The sequence below is a fragment of the Capsicum annuum genome, unplaced genomic scaffold, assembly GCF_002878395.1.
Source record: "Capsicum annuum cultivar UCD-10X-F1 unplaced genomic scaffold, UCD10Xv1.1 ctg51186, whole genome shotgun sequence".
NCBI classification, from domain to species: domain Eukaryota; kingdom Viridiplantae; phylum Streptophyta; class Magnoliopsida; order Solanales; family Solanaceae; genus Capsicum; species Capsicum annuum.
This window is the reverse complement of record NW_025859110.1, coordinates 1-5,076: the sequence shown is the minus strand read 5'-3', so window position 1 is coordinate 5,076 and position 5,076 is coordinate 1. Positions and strand designations below refer to the sequence as shown.

The window sequence follows — 5,076 nt, the reverse complement described above, 5'->3', positions numbered from 1 at the left end:
GTTGTCGGTTATAGGAAACTCCCCTGTCCATAAAAGTCATGTTTCTTGAATTACCGAGTCACTCCGAGATTTAAGTCAGAGTTGAGATATTATGATGAATTATGACTACTTATGATGAATTTTGATGATATGATAATTTATGATGATTTATGATGATTTATCATAATTTATGATTTTGGATGATTTACATGGATTATGAGATTTTACCATTTGAACTATTTATTATGAAAGTATGAAGAGTATGATTTGATATAACTCAAGCCAAGTGAGTCATTATTGTCTGTATGCATGTTTTCATGAAATTGATGATGTTATTTAAAGTGTTGCATGCACCCCCACACACTCAGTACATTCTCTTTGTGCTGACCCCCATCTACTATTCTATTCTGTTGCAGCATCTGGTCAGCAGGTAAAAAAGTCCTTATAGTTCAAGATCTTGTGTTGGTTGGTTCAGTTCAGAGACACTGTATCTTCTTCTATCGGTCATATTGAGTGGGATGGTTGGGAGTCATGATCCGTTTATGTACAGGCAATACTGGTAGAGGCTTCATAGACAGTAGTAGTGGTTGATGTATTCAGTCTTCTTCTTGTATATGTATATGTGTTAGTAGAATTGTCATCTTGTAATTCCAATATTGTATTGAACAAATTCTGTATTGAAATATTTTCAGCTTCATTCTCTCCGAATTATGCCTATGAAAGGGTTAGCTTGGGGTCACTTGTGACCCTAAGCACCGTGTGGCGTCTCGGGACTCGATTTTTGGGGCGTTACAATATATATGCAAATAAAATACATTTATTCAAATCAAAATTGTTGTTTATTATTTGTATATCTGTATATACAATTTTGAATGTTGTTTGTAAACGATATTGTAAACAAAATATACATATATTCAAATCAAAATTGTTGTTTAATATTTATATATCTGTTGTTTACATATTTGTATATCTGTTGTTTGTATATCTATATATATATCTGTATATACAAATTTGAATGTTTTACAGAGTAACAAATTTGAATGTATATACATATATGCACTCTAAAACTGTATATATCTGCATATGCATTATTCTTCAAAAAGTATATGTGCAAGTTAACTGTATATACATATATCTAAATTGTATATACATATATCAAAAATACAAACTGTATATACATACATGCACTCTAACTCTGTATATATATGCATGTATTATTATACAAAAAAAGTATACGTATCGACATATATAGAAACAAAAATGTATATTGACCAACAATTTTGTTTCAAGAGAATATATACAAAAATACCCCGTAATCATTGTCAACTTCATTGCTCCTCCTTTTAGATTTAGATACCTTAAAATATTTTTTCCTTTCCGCCTTGCTAGAAGATTCAAAATTATCTCTCTCTTTTTTTTTTTGATAAATCATCCATAAAAAAAATGGGGGAGTGACTTACATAATATATAAAAATTTATATTATAAAATAAAAATCCGCAAAAATGAAAAAATTATAAAAACGGGGGAATGCACCCCCTTTTCTATTTTTTTGTAAAATAGATGAACAACGAAGAAATTTAACGACTAACTGACATAATATATAAAAAAGATTTTAAAAATTAAATATAATGTCAATAAATATCCTAAACTGATTTTCTATGGTGAAAATTCCGCAAAAATAATTTATCACAGAAAAATCAAGGATTATATTTTGTGATATTAAAGTGACTTTGAGAGAAAAATAAGGAGAAAAAAGTTAAAGAAGATCTCTTGAATAATCATGTATTATGATGTTGCCAAATGAAGACTAACATTTGAAAACTTATTTGATTGTGTTATAAATGGATGAAAAAACTTCTTTGTGCGTGAAAACCCTGCTGGTCCAGCCTGTTGATAGACTAGCCAGTTAGAGCATGACTTGTAAATATATATACATATAATATTTTTGACTCAGTTCATATAGTCGATATACTATAGAAGTGATGTTATAATGACAATAACGAAGAATGGGAGCTAACCTGAGTAACAAAGATGCCAGTGTCATCAAGCTTAGGTTTAACGGTATTTTCATAGAAAGATTGGGTGTATAGTTGGTAACAAGGTCCTCCTTCAACTGGATCAACTAAATCCCCTACAATAATATCAAACTTTTCTTGCCTCTGTTCTAGCTCAGCTCTTCATTCATACAAAATCAAATCAGTAAGTCAACAACATAGGATATGTAAACCCAACATGGATCACTAATTAAATCATGTACCCCCACCCCATGGTCATCCGCAAATTAAAGGTGTTAGGGCTTATCCAAGACTTAAAATAATTTATTCTCACCTAAGTCTTAGCCCAATATAATTAAGCCTAACATAACTTTAATTATCTCATGGATTTGGATTATGGGCTTTCTACGGTGACATAATTGGACCATTGAATTTCTGTGCACCACATTGGGTGTTTGGTATAGAATTTTTTTTTTCATGGAATGGATTTTGTAAGAAAATAACTTGCTTTTTTTTATGTGTTCGGTACACAAATAATAAAATATTATTTTAAAATAATTTATACATATGTAACACAAAACAATAAGAATTTGCCTGATTCTTTTTTGGTCTTCAATTAGAGAAGCCAAGATATGATGTAGAGAAGAACAAATGAGGGAAGTTGGGAGTAGTGTTGTTGATTTTTTTTTTTCCTTTTCTTAAGATTATATAAGCATATTGAACCGAAAAAAAATTCCCGTTTCGTTTACATATGCGAATTGTATAATCATTCCAAGCCCATCGGATAGAGGTAGGGTCAAAGGTGTTTTGATGGGGTGGGGGTAGGATAGGGCTAAGGGGTGGGGTGGGGTGGAGATGGGTTGGGGGTGAGTGAGGGGTGGGTGATTGTGAAACTTAGAGGAGACAATGCCACTAATTTTTTCTAATTTTATTAAGGAAATTAACTTTCTTATATTTAAAGAGCTTGTTTTATAAAGAAAATATTTTTTAAAAAATTTAATGGATGAACATGAGAAATACTGAACACACCTTTAGCCCAAATTATGTATATAATTGAAAAGATCGTTTGGACATACATCGACTTGTCCCCCATCGACTTGTCGGGGAACACATTTAACTATTGAGAATTGAAAAGAAGAGGAAGCAAGATAGAAATAATCCATACTTGGCATCGTTAATGACCGAGTTAAGCTTCTTGTTATGAAAAGCCTCATGGTTTGCTGTTAGATGCTTCTTGCATAAATCAACTACCTCCTGTAACAAATTAAAATAAGTATATATTAATCTACTAGAGACAAAACAATAGTCTTATTACAGGTTTATTAGTAATAACATTGCTTCTTTAACTAATTCTCTTTACCTTTCAACAGAAAAGAACAAAGAAGATAAAGTCTGAGTCTGGAATTTCTGATAACTCAGTTTTGTTTTTCTAAGTAATAATAATATACCTGATCAATGTCACGCATGACAATTTTCTCCCTAGATTTGTGCCTACGAACTTCCGTTGCTGCAGACTCTTCACCACCTCCCATTATGAACACATTTTTGGGGCTGCAAAATTCAACATTACTATTATACCTAATTTTTTTAGGAAAATTATTTAGTTATTTCAAAATAAAATACATTTGAAGTGATACAAGTATGATCATCATCATGACACTTTTGAATATTTTTGAAGATTAGTCACTAAAGGGCACATTTGTCATTTTATCTATTATTGTAAAGTAGTATAAATAGAACATTGTAGGGTTTATTTATTTAGTTGTTTAAATAGATTGAAAGAACACTTCTCTTAGATAGAGGAATTCCAAAACCGAAACTAGGGCATTGCACAAGTGTGGAATCGATAATTTCTGTGTTGTATTTTTATTGATATGTTAGTGCTTGAGTGGTGGACTCCTCTCTTGTGTCATTGTAAGAGATAGGTGTTTGTAGTATGTAGTATTAAGGGTCCAAGAGTGGAATAGGCTCTTGGGTTCTTAAGATTATACTCCATTTGTCCATCTTTCTATCTTTATCTTGTTGTAACTTTGTAGTTTGTATTGTAGTAGTGAAGCCATGTGGATTGTTGTTTTTATTGTTGTTCTTTTTATTGTTGTTAATATAGTTTGGTGGTTGGCTGTTTTTGGTGTTAAACAACTTGTAAACTCTTTCTTCTTGTTCTTGTTTTTGAATCCGAGAGTGGTCATCAAAGAGGTCCTTGGTTCTTTGAACTTGTGGGTTGTGGTGTTGTTTTTGTGTCTTCCTTGATTATTATTGTATCATGAAGTGTATTAAAAAAAGTCATGTCTTTAAATGTATTTTAGAAGTAACTTAAAGGCTTACTTTGGAAGCCATCAAGAGATATACTTGAGAAGGCTTACTTTGGAAGCCGATATACTTCAGAAGACTTACTTTGAAAGCTATCAGGAGGTGTACTTAAGAAGATAAGGCTTACCTATAAATATTCTAAATTTCCAGCAATCCAAAAGATTCAAAAAATTTCCTCTTTAGTTTTCTCTTTCTTCTTAGAATCCTGCTTAGTGATTTTGGCTATTATGTAAACCTATGATTTAACTTGTTGATATTTGTATTAATCATTTTGTTGATTCTTGTATTCTCTGATTAATTAGGGAAGACTTATTTAACTCAAAATATCTTCTCATTGATCAGGGAAGTGCTTGTTTAATCTTGAAAAAATATTTCACACTGCTGAAATAATTTCTTAAGACAATGCCTAGCACGATTCAAGTATAATTAATATATTAACTTATTAAAAAGTAGTTAGATTACGGTTATAGTTGCCATATTGATTCAAGTATTATCACCGAAGTAGTAATAATATTATACACTATTATATTATTGTATTTATAATATTATTAATATAATATTTTATTAATAATTAAATAATATTGTTATTATTATTTTTTCATTGTTCCCAGCAATTTTAAGAATATTCAGTTTTGGATTAGTTATGAAGCTTATCTGTTACAGCTAATCCAATAATTAAATATTATAATTCTATCCAGCTAGCTAGCAAATTGAAGGCATCATTAAAGGTAAGGTTAGAAATGCATATATAAATTCATCAACTTCTGCACTCTGCATCTTCCCATCTATCAC

At 30.6% G+C, this 5,076-nt stretch overlaps 1 pseudogene; it reads right to left on the bottom strand.

Moving 5' to 3' along the window:
- Positions 1 to 1,792: 1,792 nt before the first annotated feature.
- LOC124892851 lies at positions 1,793 to 5,073 on the bottom strand (annotated as a pseudogene).
- Between the last annotated feature and the right edge of the window lie 3 nt (positions 5,074 to 5,076).